Source organism: Pipistrellus kuhlii, unplaced genomic scaffold (genome assembly GCF_014108245.1).
Source record: "Pipistrellus kuhlii isolate mPipKuh1 unplaced genomic scaffold, mPipKuh1.p scaffold_m20_p_1, whole genome shotgun sequence".
NCBI classification, from domain to species: domain Eukaryota; kingdom Metazoa; phylum Chordata; class Mammalia; order Chiroptera; family Vespertilionidae; genus Pipistrellus; species Pipistrellus kuhlii.
This window is the reverse complement of record NW_023425404.1, coordinates 72,337,354-72,353,400: the sequence shown is the minus strand read 5'-3', so window position 1 is coordinate 72,353,400 and position 16,047 is coordinate 72,337,354. Positions and strand designations below refer to the sequence as shown.

Genomic DNA, 16,047 nt, shown 5'->3' with positions numbered 1-16,047 from the left:
GGTCTGGCAGATTTTCTTTACACCAACAATTTGCATTACCTTAAAAATTAAAAATGAACTCCCGTTTGACCCCATGATCCCACTTCTAGGACTATATCCCAATAAATCAGAAACATCAGTCAGAAAAGATATATGCACCCCTTTGTTCACAGCAGCACAATTTACAATAGCTAAGATTTGGAAGCAGCCTAGGTGCCCATCAGCAGATGAAAGGATTAAAAAACAATGGTACATCTAAACAATGGAATACTATGCTGCTGTGAAAAGAAGGATCTCTTACCATTTGGAGCAGCATGGATGGACCCAGAGAGCATTATGCTAAGTGAAATAAGTCAGTCGGAGAAAGATAAATATCATATGATCTCACTCATTTCTGGGATATAATAATCAGCATAAACTGATGAACGAAAATAGAGCCAGAGTAATAGAAGTATCAAACAGACAGTTCAACCTAAGAAGGAAGGCAGGGGAGTGGGGGTGGGTAAGAGATCAACCAAAGGCCTTGTTTGCATGCATATGAGCATAACCAATGGACACAGACAGTTGGGAGGTGAGGGCATGTACTGGGGGTTAGGAGCAGTCAGGGACAGGTCAATGGGGGAAAAAGAAGACATGTAATAATTTTAACAATAAAAATAATTTAAATTAAACAATACTCTAGATATACTAGTAAGTCTACATGATTAAAGGCATATGGCCTTTCTTACTTGAAAAGACTTTACTTCCCAATGGATAAAAGAAAGCTAAGTGATATATGAGGTTCCATAACTCATTTGTCTTCCTCCCATTTTGCAACTCAGGAGCTAATATTGGAGATTAAATAATGGACTTTGTTGACTTAGTGCACCTGCTGCTGAGTGTGTAAACTCATCCTTTCTCATATAGCCAGACATGACTCTTTAAGCAGCTTCCAAAGTAAAAGTGGCGACATGAATAATTCTGCCTGGCAATAAGGTCAACCTTGTTCTCTTGAGATCTGCACTGTGAGCAAAGAGCAAGGAGCTACATAAACCTTGTTCCTTAAGGAACTCCGGGGATCTGTCCTCCCCCGTTCCTGATGCCTCAGAAATGAAAACATCCAGGAAAGAAAATACAGGACTCAAGTTTTGTTTGTTTTTAAATCTGGGTTTTTTAGAAAGAAGGAGCATAAGAAATAAAAGGTAGTTTCCATGTATTATAAAACTATTCTTGCAAAAGCTAGAAATTATAAAAATGCATATAATACAAACAAAAATGTTAACAGTGATTTTTTAAAAACTAATGATTGGTTAAGTGGGTTTGTTGTTTTGTGTTTTTTGTTTGTTTGTTTGTTTTTTGCTTTTTCATCTAGATTAAATAATTTTTTACAATAAGCACATATTGTAATATAAAATATTTCTTAAACCTTTATTAACTGGAAAGGCACAGATTTTTTTTTTCCTACCTTGTGATAAATTATTTGGATGAAAAGTTAATTTGTGTGGGAAACTGGACAAAATTACTTCTGCTAACATAAGAATATTTAAACCTATAGGTAATTTTGTAAATGTATTCGAGCCAAACTGAAGACATGCTTAGAAGCAAGATCTCAGAAATTCTCCAGAGAAGGGCAGTTTATATTTTTTTATATACTTGGAATCAAGGGAGGGAACAACAAGAACATTGCATGAGAACTGGTAAGTAGAGCCTTAGTCTGTGCACTGGAAGGTCATGGATTCAATTCTCTATCAAGGGCATGTACCTGGGTTGCAGGTTTGATCCCTGGCTCTGGTTAGGGCACGTGCAGAAAGCAACCAATTGATGTGTCTCTCTCACATGGGTATTTATCTCCCTCCCTCTCTCCCTCCCTCCCTCCCTCCCTCCCTCCCTCCCTCCCTCCCTCCCTCCCTCCCTCCCTCTCTTTCACGCTATCTTAAAGCAATGGAAAAATATCCTTATTGAGGATTAACAACAACAAAAACAACAAAGAAAATTACATGAAATTGGTGGTAGATTAAGAAGGCAGACAAAAAGCAAAAATGGAGAGATGCTTTGTTTACATTGATAGACACAGGATACTTTAACATTTGCTGTAAATAGGATGGTATACGGATGAGAAGATCATGTATGTGCTTCCTTGGGGTGGTTACACCTCCAAGGACTCTGGCATTTCAAAGTTGTGTTAACGCAGGTGCAGAAAAAACAATGGACAGTGCTTGCTTAAGGCAAAAAGATAAAGGAAGTTGTAAGCCTGGGACATGACTACCCACTATGACCTGCCCAGTTAGGAATGTATAATCAGATCACCCTGTGAGATTCCTTTCCATCTCTGAGCTTGTCGGAGCCACTATATAGCCTGCTTTTCATTCACACTTCAAAGTTTGTTACAGCCCTAAGGCTTTATGAAGTTACCATCCAATTCAGTCAGCAAAATAGATGGCAAACAATGATACAGAACAAACTATATTTTTAGAACTTACAATTCAAACTAGCTGAAGTGAAAGAGTAACATTCCTTTTTCTCTCTCTAATAAATATTGTTCAGATTATTATAGTTGTTCTTCTTTTTCCCCCCATAGCTCCCCTCCTCCCAGTTCCCACCTTCCCTCTGCCCTTATCCCCCCTTCCACTGTCCTCATCCATAGGTGTACGATTTTTGTCCAGTCTCTTCCCACACCCCACACACCTCTTTCCCCCTGAGAATTGTCAGTTCACTCCCTTTTTATGTCCCTGATCCTATTATATTCACGAGTTTATTCTGTTCATCAGACTTTTAATTCACTTGATTTTTAGATTCATTTGTTGATAGATATGTATTTGTTGTCACTTTGTTGTTCATAATTTTTATCTTTACCTTTTTCTTCTTCTTCTTAAAGAATACCTTTCATCATTTCATATTATTCCAGTTTGGTGGTAATGAACTGCTTTAGCTTTTTCTTGTCTGTGAAGCTCTTTATCTCACCTTCAATTCTGAATAATAGAGCAATCTTGGTTGTAGGTTCTTACTCTTCATCACTTGGAATATTTCTTGCCACTCCCTTCTGGACTGCATAGTTTCTATTGAGAAATTAGCTGACAGTTGTATAGGCATTCCCTTGTGGGTAACTAACTGTTTTTCTCTTGCTGCTTTTAAGATTCTCTCTTTGTCTTTAGACCTTGGCATTTTAATTATAATGTGTCTTGGTGTGGTCCTTTTTGGATTCCTTTTGTTTGGGGTTCTTTGTGCTTTCTGGACTTGTAAGTTTATTTCTTTCACTAGGTAAGGGAAGTTTTCTGTCATAATTTCTTCAAATGGGTTTTCAGTATCTTGCTCTCTCTCTTCTTCTGGCACCCTATAATTCATATGTTAGTATGCTTGAATTTGTCCCAGAGCCTCCTTACATTATCTTCATATTTTTGGATTCTTTTTTCTTTTTTCTTTTCTGGTTGAGTATTTTTTGCTTCTTCGTATTTCAAATCTTTGACTTGATTCTTTAGTCTATTATTGGATCTCTGTATATTATTCTTTATTTCAGTCAGTGTATGCTTAGTTTCTAGTTGGTCCTTTTTCATATCTTTGAGAGCCTCACTAAATTTATCAGCAGTTCCTAGAAGATTCTTGAATAACCTTATAACCGTGGTTTTGAACTTTATATCCAGTAATTTGCTTTCCTACATTTCTGTCATTTGTGACCTGTTTCTTTGTCTCCTCATTTTGGCTGCTCCCCTGTGTTGATAGTATGGCTCTGTGTGCTAAGTGTCCTATAGGGCCCAGTGGCTTAGTCTCCCTAATTACCTGAGGTGAACACTTTTGGTGAACTCCTTTGTGGGCTGTGTGCATAGTCTTGTTGTAGTTAAGCCTTGCTTGTTGTTGGTATCGCTGGGAGGAATTGACCTTCAGGCCAATTGGCTGTGAGGATCAGTTGTGTCTATGATGGGAGAACTTCTGTGCTAGAGACACCCTTATGGGGCAAGACCTATTTCAGTGGGGCTTTGGTGCTCACTGAGTCTGCCCCCTGAGTGTGTCTCTTATGGATCTGAAGAGTTGTAATGTGGATGGTCTCACCCTGACCACTGGCTACACTGGCTCTTGGATATCCAAGGAGAGAGGCCACCCAGCAGGAGCTACAGAGAGACCTGAAGATTCTTTCTCTTAGTTTGGGGTTTGGAGATGCCCAGATGAGGGCCAGCTGTGAAGCAATGCATTATAATGTTGAGTCTTGGGTCTTCTTTTGGAGGCACTGGGGCTCTTTGACCCAGCTGCAGTACATTAGGTTTCAAATTGCAAAGAGCCAGGCCATTCATATGCAAAAGCCTCTGGGCACAGCTTGGGTGGGGTTGTAAATTGGGTGGGGCATGGTCTTAGGAAATCACCAGGGTGGAGCAAACAGCAATGGCTGATCATTAGCCCTGCCTGAAACAGGTCCGGTGTCTCTGTGTCCAGTGACACTATCCAGGAACAATGATTGCTACAAGCACCTCTGAGAGAAATTTGCTCTTGAGTTCCACCTGATGCCAGACAGTCCAGTTTCTCCCTCTATGAGTCTGGGTCCCCAGAGTCTTGCCAAGAACTGGAGTTCAGAGCAGTCAGGAGTGTGTATCGCCTTCCCAATTGAAAAAGACAACACTGTAGCCAGTTGCCAGCCCTTTCCGCTCGCACGCCTCTGTACTTTTGCACTTCACTTCTGCACCTCTGTACCTCCTCGGAATCTCAGTGTGCTTTTCTTTTCCTTCTAGTTGTATAATCTCTACTCAGTCAACCTTCCCATGGTTCTGGATAATACTCATTTTTTCTTTCAGTTGTAGTTTTGAAGTGGTTGTGTGAGGCAGCAAGTTCAGGTTTTTAACCTATGCTGCCATCTTGGTTTCTCCTGTAACATTTTTTATGAGGATATGGAGGCCTTATAGTCAGCTGGTTGCACCTATGGAGTGATGCTGGTTATTTACATTAAAAAGTACTTTGGTTCCTGTTACTCGGAGACCTCCAAATGTCTCCTCACTGCCACAACCATCCCGCTTACCCCCTGGGGATTTCTCATGACTCTATGCTTCATAACAAAGGGGTAATGTCTGGAATGGCAGCAGACATCAAGGACTGTGTGCTAGCTGTCTGCCGCTGTCCTGATTTCCCCCCTGTATCATTGTTAAGTATTTTGAGAGTCACCCCTACCTAAGAAACATGAGTGTCTCATGGAGCCTAAGGGCAAAGAGTTAGCTAGGCCTCAGGAAGGTAGACCCAGGGCCTTGGGAACTGTCAGGCTTCTTCCACTATTTCTCATCTATGAATCTGCTCCCTCCTCTCTACCTGCCTTCCTGCCTTCAAGTTCATGTGATGGAAACATGAACTTCAACAGCTCTTAGAAGTTTCACTTCATGGGTCTGGTGATTTGGAGAGAAACTGATCTTTCTCCCCCACCCCTTCATTTCTTTCCAATTTCAAATGTCCAGGGAAGGACATTTGACCAGTCTTCAGTCATGTGTCTCTCCTGTGCCAAACATTTATAGCTCTATGAGGGGAAGGGATGATATTGCCCAACGATGGCATTTTCGATTAAAACCACATGATGGAGGAGTGGGTACTTGCAGATAAAATGGGGGAATTTTTCAGAAATCAAGGAGTGGAGCATAAATCAAGGTCCTTGGCACATAAGTATTTTTCACCCTCCCCTTAATTGGAGATTCTTTATTTGACAATTTCATCCTATATAATAAAAGGCTAATATGCAAATCAACCAAACAGCAGAATGACTGGTTGCTATTATGTGCACTGACCACCAGGAGGCAGACGCTCAATGCAGGAGCTGCCCCCTGCTGGTCAGTGTGCTCCCACAGGGGGAGCGCTGCTCAGCTATAAGCCCTGAGCCAGGCTCATGGCTGGCAAGTGCAGTGGCGGTGGCAGGAGCCTCTCCTGCCCCCATGGCAGTGCTAGAGATGTATGACTGATGGCTTAGGAGAGCGAGCCTAAGACACCAGTAGGACATCCCCTGAGGGCTCCCAGACTGCAAGAGGGCACAGACTGGGCTGAGGGACCACTCCAAGTGCATGAATTTCATTCACTGGGCCTCTAGTATCTCCGTAAAAGAGCCTCTAAATAGTTTATACCTAAGTTTATAATTTTATATATGTAAAAGTATCTAACTCAAAAGTTTTAAACTCTCATATTATGAACATTTTTAATGAACTTCCTTGCCAGTTTCTATGTCCAAGGCAAATTAGAAGTAGGAATTAAGAAGGGACAGTAAGAAAGTAGGAAGGCTTACCAGGATGAAATCTGAATGTGTGTGAGTGTGTGTGTGCATGTGTACACACATGTGCAAGCATGTATATATACACATATATACAGATCTGGGGACATTTTTCCATTATAATTATTATAAATTTAAATATCCTAAGAAGTCCTTACTGTAAGAAAATTAATATATAATTATTGATATTAATTTTAATTACTAAAGACCTCAATTTTCTAAAAAGCTAACTTATGTTCAATATATTAGGAAGGCAGAGAAAATGTTAATGCATTGATAAAAGAGAATAATCCTAAATGTAGGGGTGGGAATCTTTGGTATCTAAAGATATGGACTTAAGCTACTAGAAAACTATTATTCAGCAATACTAGAGGAGTCCAGAGCGCTGGGTATTTGATATTGTTAAATAGTTAAAAAAAAAAAAAAAAAAAAAAAAAAAGTCCAATTTTTCACTTGAATTTATGGGAATGTGTTATCTTGAACAGGTCTTTACCAATTCCTCCTTCATAAAATAGGACTGATATTTACTATCCAATTGTTAAGATAAAGAAGCTTACTATAGGTGAACATTTTTAAAGATTTTTTGAGAAGTCAAGAACTTATTAAGTAGAAGTTATATTTTGTGTTTTTTTGTAAGAACCATAGTATTGTACAAATACTTTTACATAGTAAAGTACAAATTTACTTTAATGAAAAAAAGATGAAGGTAAATGGATTTTGCTTTAGGTCTTTATGAGTTCATTTTAAAGCATCATTAACTTAGATAAGACTTTTATTGGTCACTTGTCATATAATAGTTCCTATAAATTATTTTAAATTTTAGTAGTTTGCAACTAAAGACGGTATATTTTTATGATGTTGGATCAATGGCTTTATTTCAAACTATAGTTGTTCAAGCTATGTTTTTCTCCTACTTCTATTATGATAATAAAATACTAATGCTTCACAAATTTCAAATTATAGAGAAAATTGTTATTCATAATTCAATTTTCTAACAACTATGATTATTTCCCATATAGATATATATTTTTGTGAAATTTCACTGGTATTTATGTTCAATGTTATAGCCCCCTTTCCATGTTGCTACTTGTTATTCTTATTGTTCATAATTATCATCTAATTACATTGAGTGAATGCACTAAAATAATGGACTGGCCATTTCACTATTTTTAGATATTTGCCTCTCTCTCTCTCTCTCTCTCTCTCTCTCTCTCTCTCTCTCTCTCTCTCTCTTTCTCTTTTTCTCTCTCCCCCTCTCTCTCTCTGTGTATGTGTATGTGTGTAATAAAAAGTACACACTTTACCCTCTTCCCAAATTGTGTAGTTCTGGATTGTGAATGAAATTCCAAGTGCCATGGCTATAGGCTGCCTCTGAGGAAGTAGTCACAGGCAATTCTTTCTTCATAAAGTTGTCACACTCTATCCCATGTGACTTTGCCATCCCTATAGATAGATACTAATGGGCTGGACCATCTGTGCCTGGACCAAAAGGCAGATATATTTAGGTTAGATATCAGAAAGGCTCACGAAGTGGCTCTGCAAGAGACTCTGCCTAATAGCCAGGTACCATATTGGATGGGATCAAACTGATCCAATTATCATCTCTCTTTTGGTAAATATAAATGTGAGATTATACAGAGAAGTCAGAATATTCTGTATGTTCTTCTGGAGATAGAAAAATATTACTAGAACATAAAAGGCATTTTCTTACTGAAGCTACTAGTACTACATTCTTAATAATGATCAACTGTGCTTCTCATTTAGCATGAGTTGTGGTGTACTTGCCAGTGTCAGTGGGCTGGACTCAGGGTCACAGTCCAGCTTCTGAGACTGTCGTACATGCTCATCTCACTTTTTCACGGAAGTAAGCTCCTATTATGTAATATAATTTTTTTCCTTCTAGATGGCTTTCTTGTGATGAATTAAAGAATCTAAATATTTTTATGGCTCTAGAAATATATTGTTAAATTACTTGCTACTATAATTTCTGAGAATTTTCCCCTGGAATTTTTTCTCTTTTTATTCTTTATTCTTTCTCTGAATTATCTTACCTGTCTAATGACTATGAAGACTGTCAAGTTCAAGACACCATTCAATTATAAGATTCACCATTATTTTATGAATTGCAGAGGTAAAACATAGTATTAATTAGGTTCTCACAATGCTTTCTTATACTTCATAATTTTTATTTCATAACTTTTAAAAAAGCTCTTTTAGATTTTTGTGCATGTATAAAAAGGAAATACAAGCACAATATATTTAATGTGTTACTTAGGATTTTTCAGAAACAACTCTTCAGGGCTACTTTTTTACTCAAATTTCATTTATACTTTCATTTTACAGCATTGAGCTGTCTCTTGTTCCATCAAGAGTATGGGTAATTCAGCATTACTTACAAGAATTTTTTTTACTAAGTTCTCTAAGGTTTTCTTTGAAGTCACTGACGTTCATTCTGAAAATTCTTTTGTCCCTTTCCTGATCTTACCAAATGTATTAACAGAAAATCTTCAGACAACAAACAGGACTCACATACCTTTCTCAAATAGTCCTTGTGTTTTGTTGACCTAACTGTCCAGGGATCATGTTTGTGTAGTGCGGCCACCTGACCTAGACATACACAGGCAATATATCTGTTGTCTACCAATGACAATTACAAGATATTATCAGCTGTAAGACACATCCTGGTTTTAGAGATGTTAGAATACAATTCTATTAGCATGTACTAATGACTCTTAAATCTATTTTCCATCCCAGACCTCTATATATAATATGTCTGCCTCAAGTCTCCACTCAGGTGACTTCTATGAACCTCAAATTCTAATGCGTCTATTCAGGGGTGTCGAACTCAATCAGAGAAGGGGCCAAAATCTAAAATCCAGCCTAAATCGCGGGCCGAATGGTTTACTGAACAGTCATAAACTGACAATGTTAACCAGAAATGTGAATTTAAAATGAGTGGAACAATCTTTTCCTTAACAGTGCTGTTAACCAACTCACATGCTATCAAGCAAAACAGTAATATTGGTATCAAGCAAAACAGTAATATTGGAATGTACCTAAAATGCTCATTGTTTTGTTTTCTGGCTAGATGTCTGACACCGTTTTCCCCGGATCAATGAGTCAATGTTCGGTTTTATTTCTTGGGCTGTAGCAACCCGCAAAACAGCATGGAGGTTGTCATCGGTAATGCGTGATCTGTGCTTGTTTTTGTTCAGATTCATTATTGAAAACATCTGTTCACAAAGATAGGTGCTCCTGAACATGGATAGAATATGGGCAGCATGAAGTCGGAGCTCTGGCATTGAGTCAGGGGGCAGTAGAGGGTAGAAGTCCTCAATTTCAACATCCTGAAACCTTGATTTCAGGCCACTGTCAGACTGAAGCTTGATTATCTCCATCTGAAGGTGATGGGGCACATTGTTGACATCAACTGTAAAAGGATTGGCAAAGATGTCAAAGCCTGAGTGCTGTGTTCTAAAGTCAGAGAAGCGCCGCTCAAATTCACTTAGTAAACGGCTAACTTTGTAGCCAGCCGACTGCAAGGAAAAGTACCAGAAATAGTGGTTGAGATACTCAAACAAATGGGAAAGTGGGCAAGATTGTCCTGTTCCAGTTGGGACTTCCATAGTTGAAGTTTACGCTGGAATGCTGTGATCATGTCAGACATCTTCGTGATGACTTGTTTGCGTCCCTGCAGCTTCAGATTCAGTTGGGCGAGATGCTCGCATATGTCACACATCATAGCAAAATCACATAGCCAGGCGGGATCCGACAGTTCAGGCAAGGGCTTTCCTTTACTTTCCATGAAAAGAGCAATTTGTTCTCTGAGCTCAAAAAATCTTTTGAGGACTGCGCTCTTGCTCAGCCATCTTACTTCTGTGTGGTATGGCACGTCTCCATGCTCTGCACCCACCTCCTGTAAAAACTGCTGGAACTGGCGATGATTCAGGCCACGTGCCCGTATAAAGTTAATAGTTTTAATGACTGTGGTCATTATGTCATTCATGTCCAGAACTTTTCCACACATAGCCTCTTGGTGGATAATGCAATGATAAGTAATCAAGGGTGTGTGGCAGTGACTTTTTTGCATTCTTTCCTTCATTAGTCCAACCAAGCCTTTCTTTTCTCCGCACATTGAGGGTGCGCCATCGGTAGTTAGCCCCACCAACTTTTCCCAGGGTAATTTAAAATTTATAGATTTCTCCACAGCCTCAAATATATCTCTACCAGTCGTAGTCCCATGCATGGCAGCTACATCCAAAAGTTCCTCAGTGACAGAGAGGTCGGTCTTCGTAGCACGTATAAAGATGGACAGCTGCGCTGTATCAGTGTTGTCTGTGCTTTCATCGATAGCAAGTGAAAAAGCGAGATAACTGCATGCCTGTTCGGCCAGCTGTGATGATAGATTTCCTGAGAGTTCTTGAACTCTATCTGCAATGGTGTTTCTTGACAAACTGACATTTTGAAAACTCTGTATCTGGTCTGGGCATACTTGCTCACACACTTTTAGCATGCATTGCTTCAAAAAGGCACCCTCTGAAAAACACCTTGAAGTACGGGCAATTTCTTCAGCCACTATAAAGCTTGCTTTCACTGCAGCATCATTTTTCGCTGTAGCCTTTGTAAACATTTGCTGCTGTGATTGTAGTTTGCCTTTTAGTTCTTTAACAATTTTATGCTTTTCTTCCAAAGTATATTTGCCATACTTAACATTATGTTTGGTGTCAAAATGATGACGTATATTGTACTCTTTCATCACTGACACTGTCTCATAACAATTTACACACTGGTTTGCCCTCTCTAAGCACAAACATGTATTCATTTTCCCATTTGTCATTAAATTGTCTGCCTTCACTGTCAACTTTTCTTTTCCTGGACATTTTGGGATCAATATTGGCAGTAAAAGATGTAGTTTATTGGAAATCTGCGTTAGAAGGAAAAAGTTGAAAACTGCACAGGGATAGCTTGATTTGGCAGATGGAGTGGAGAAAAAAAAAGTCAGTCAATAAATGCCTGGCTGGGTACAGATAGCAGATTCTGTTGCGATTTTTATGCCTGCACTTTATGCCAGGAACTGGCAGCTTCTGCTGTGTATTTTTTATGCCCGCACACTCACTCTCTCCTCTGCTCTGCCACCCACACAACCACATCGGATGCCGGACTATAGGTCACGCCTCCTGAATCTCGCGTGACTTGTTATCTATGCGCATGCGTAATAGATAGCAAGTATGGCAGCCTGCGAGGCGGACGGCGAGATCACAAACCTCCTATGTCACCGCGCGTCATTGTGATGGAACGCAGCGGAGTGCAGTGATGACAGCGCGGTGCGGGCCACATTGCAAGGCCTGGCGGGCCGGATTTGGCCCGCGGGCCTTGTGTTTGACATGTGTGGTCTATATGGTTTTCCATTGCTGCAGTAAAAAGTTTCCACAAACTTAGTGACTTAAAGCAACAGAAATATATTATTTTTCTACTTGTGCTGTCACTACTCTGGGCCAGATCCTCATCATCATCTCTTATCTGTTTCACTGCTAAAGCCTTTCAACCCATCTCTCTGCCACCAAAAGTGATGTATCTCAGCACATACCAGAGAGAAATTTATGAGAAGTTTTACATCCTTTTCAGTAGTAAAATGCCAAAGGCTTACATTTGGATAGCACTTTGCGAAACACTTTCACATTCTTACCACAGTTAATCAGCTCCACAGCCTTGTGAGTCAGGTACTATTCTTGTTACTGAAGTTAAATGACTTAGACTCAGGTTTTGAAATGAAGTTTCATTACTTCCTCAAATCTGCCTCCTATGGTGTTACCTTCTTACACTGCTCACTGCCATTTCAAATTCCACATGTTCAAAGACAGTTCCTCTTTCAACTTCCCTGGCTGTGTCATTGGTTTCCCCCACTTCCCCCTCCATTCCCCGTTCCTCCACCCTCCCCTCCCAGCCCTCACACATACATTCACCAACCTTCAAATTTAACGTTGACTTACTCGGATCATCCACCCTTATCTCACAGTTAGCCAGACACTAAGACTGGTTGAATTTTCTTTTGAAATAGTCCTTGTTTCTGTTCCCACAGCTCCCACTGTAGCCAGACTTCCCTATTTTGCCTTACTGCTAAGCCAGTTCAGCTGCCTTGTTTCTGGTCTTACTTCATCTTATATATAACAGCTAGAAATAGAATGAAAACACCATTTTATAATACCACTCCCTAGGTCAAAATCCTTCAGTGGCTTCTTATTTTCTAATACATTAACTATAAGCCTTTCACCCTGCAGCTTCAAAGGCCCACCATAATTGGACCTCTTCTTATCACGTTTACATAATTCCCTTAGTTTTCAACCCCTGGCTGTAGACAGGTTGGCTACCTCATTGGCCACACTACTTATTATCTCTGTGCATGTGTTCCTGTTGTCACCTCACTGGGAAAGCATGCCCTTCTCCCTTTGCCTTTCCACACGTGTTCTCCTTTAACACCAGACCCAACTAACCTGGTCTCTGAAGCCTTCAGGCATTAACCAATCCCAAGGATCATAACCCCTGAACCCCAACTTACAGAGCACTAGGATCTAGTAACCAAATGCCTGATGCTGCGCGTGTTGTTTCATGCCCTTCGTTTTTTCTCCAACCAAACTGCAAGCAACTCGAAAGCAATGCCTATGTTTTGTTTTCTTCTGACCACAAGTAAACAATAATTCCTCTTTACTGATTGCTTTTTTGACTGATCTCTGGTTTAGGAATTATTTGTTAGTTTAATTACTTTTAGTTATTTAAAGTCATTATGATCTTGAAAGCTGCTTGACAATTCAAGGATTTGTGTAGGTTGATGGATAACTGATGATAGCTGAAAACCCCTGTTGAACCATCCTGGTTTTGAAGGGAGACAGAATATAAATAACTAATATAAACTAAACATGACCAGCATGATATTGGTCCGCAGACTATTGGGTGAGGGCTTCTGTGTGTGTGTCAAGTGCTTCACGAGACCATAAAATTGAAGGATAAGAAAGAGATTGGAAGAGGGCCTGACCCACCTTCTCAATCGCAGGGAACTGAGCAGATTGTAGGAAGGGTGGTGAGCAGAACATAGTCTAATGATCAGATCAAGGTAATAATAGATATAAAATGAAGGAATGTTAGGAGATGGAAACCAAGATGGTGGCATAGGTAAATGCTTAACTGCAGCCTCACACAACAATTAAAAAAAAATACAACTAAAATACAAAATGGACATTATCCAGAACTACAGGAAAATTGACTGACTGGAAATTCTACAACTAGAAGGAGAGAGGAAACCAGAAGGGAAATCAGAGGAGCTGTAAAAGCCTAAGGTACGGAGACACGGTGCACACGGGGAGAAAAAGGAGCTGGAGAGGAGGGGTGGCTGAATGCCTGGCTGACATTCCCTAGCGGGAAGGAGACAAAAGCTCTAGACTGTGCTGAACCCCGGCTCCGATAGCACTGAACCCCAGTTCTGGGTGAGACCCTGGGGAACCAGGCTCGTACGGAGGGAGCTGGGCTGTAAGGTGGAAACGCAGGGGAGCGGTGAAAGGCAGTCCTGGAGGCACACACATTACACGCAGAGAACGGAGTGTTGACTGCGCCGCTGGATTGCCCTAGCAGGAAGGAGACAGTGACTCTAGACTGCTCTGAACCCCACTTCCAACTGCACTGAACCCCAGTTCTGGGCTCATTGGGAGAAAGCCTAGATTGTTTGGTAGCTGGTGAAACTCAAGGGCACCTTTCTCTTGCAGTGAGAACTAAAGGACACTGAGGAACACTGAGACTCAGGAACCTCATAGGGCAGGGCTGACGAGAAGCCAAGGCTGTAGGCTCCACCCTGAAACTCTGCCCCATCCAAGCTGAGCACAGAAGCTTTTACAATTTTCCAAGTCTAGTCAAATAAGGCTGTCTCCTGGCATAGACACAGCTGATCCTCACAGCCAATTAGCCTGGAGGTCAGTTCCTCCCAGTGATATCAACAACAATCAAATCTTAACTATAACAAGGCTGTACACACAGTCCACAAAAGGGGGCACCAAGAGTGTCCACCTCAGGTAACTGGGAGGCTGACCCACTGAACCATATAGGACAACTTAGCACCCAAATCCACCCTACCAACTCAGGGAAGCAGCGAAAATGCTGAGGCAAGGAAACAGATCACAAACAAAAGAAATGGAGGACAAAAAGTGACTGGATATAGAGTTCAAAACCATGCTTATAAGGTTTTTCAAGAATTTTCTAGAAAAGGCCAATAAAATAAATGAGACCTATGAAGATATGAAAAGGGATCAACTAGAAATAAAAAATACATTGTCTGAAATAAAAAATATTACACAGAGACCTAAAAACAGAATGGAAGATCTCAAGAATCAAGTCAAAGATTCTGGAACATAAAGAGCCAGAAGACACTCCTGCATAGAAGCAAGAAGACAAGAGAATCTAGAAAGTTGAAGATAATGTAAGAAACCTCTGGGACAACTTCAAGCGAACCAACCTCAGAATTATAGGGGTCCCAAAAGAAGAGAGAGAGCAAGATACCGAAAACATACTGGAAGAAATAGTGACAGAAAACTTCTCCCACCTGGTGAAAGAATTAGACCTACAAGTCCAGGAAGCGCACAGAACCCCAAACAAAAGGAATCCAAAGAGGACCACACCAAGACACATCATAATTAAAATTCCAAGAGCAAAAGACAAAGAGAGAATATTAAAAGCAGCAAGAGAAAAGCAGGTAGTTACCTATAAAGGAGCACCCATATGATTGTCAGCTGATTTCTCAACAGAAACCATGCAGGCCAGACGGGAATGGCAAGAAATATTCAAGGTGATGAATAGCAAGAACCTACAACCAAAAATACTCTACCCAGCAAAGCTATCACTCAGAATCCAAGGCCAGATAAAGAGCTTCCCTAATAAAAAAAAATAAAAATAAAAAAATAAAAAATAAAAATAAAAAAAGCTCAAGGAGTTCACTACCACCAAACCAGAATTATATGAATTGCTGAAGGAGGTTCTTTAGGAAGAGGAAGAAGATAAAGATAAAAATTATGAACAACAAATACGTAACTATCAACAAGTGAATCTAAAAACCAAGGGAATTAAAAAAAATCTGATGAACAATATTAACTGGTGGATATAATAGAATCAGAAGTATGGAAGCGGGGTGAACTAACAATTCTCAGGGAAAAGGAGAGTGGGGGGTACGGAAAGAGACTGAACATAAACTGTGCACCTATGGATGAGAACAATGGGGGGTGGGAAAAGGGCAGAGGGTAGGGTGGGAACCTGGTAGAGGGGAGCAATGGAGGGAGGAAAAATGAGGAACATTTGTAATAATATGAACAATAAAGATTTATTTTAAAAAATAAAAATAAAATAAAAATAAAACAAAGGAATGTGTGAATAGTGGGAAAGTAAACTTTTTTTTTTTATCACAAAATCTTTTGATCAAGCTAGGCTGTTGCTCAGAAGTGCTGTGTCTCAACACATACCAGAGGCTCACAACACTGTTACAAACTACAGCACTACCAAAACTGGCACAAAAGTAGGCAAATCTGTTACAGAGATCCTAAATGCAATAGCACAACACTGAGAAGCTTTTCCTTGTAAAAGTCTCTCTATAGACATACATTCAAACACATTAGCAATTTTACTAGTTTTCAAACTCAGTTTCACAATCCGAATAAAATAAGATTTTTTCCCCCAGATCTTTACAATGAGAAGACATCTTTCTTTTTCATACAGTAATTCTCAGGGCACTGCTCTCACCCCTCCTCTGCAACACACACACATACACACACACACACACACACACACACACACACACACAGTGATGTGTCAAAGTCATTAGCTGTTTGTATCCT

At 40.0% G+C, this 16,047-nt stretch overlaps 1 long non-coding RNA gene across 1 annotated transcript; it reads right to left on the bottom strand.

Annotated features, from left to right (window-relative positions):
• Nucleotides 1-3,282: 3,282 nt before the first annotated feature.
• On the bottom strand, nt 3,283-13,830 carry LOC118726557. Its single transcript, XR_004990328.1, has 3 exons — nt 13,820-13,830; nt 7,615-7,624; nt 3,283-3,428 (listed from the first exon to the last, which is right to left on the bottom strand). It is a non-coding gene; the product is annotated as an uncharacterized LOC118726557 (long non-coding RNA).
• Between the last annotated feature and the right edge of the window lie 2,217 nt (nt 13,831-16,047).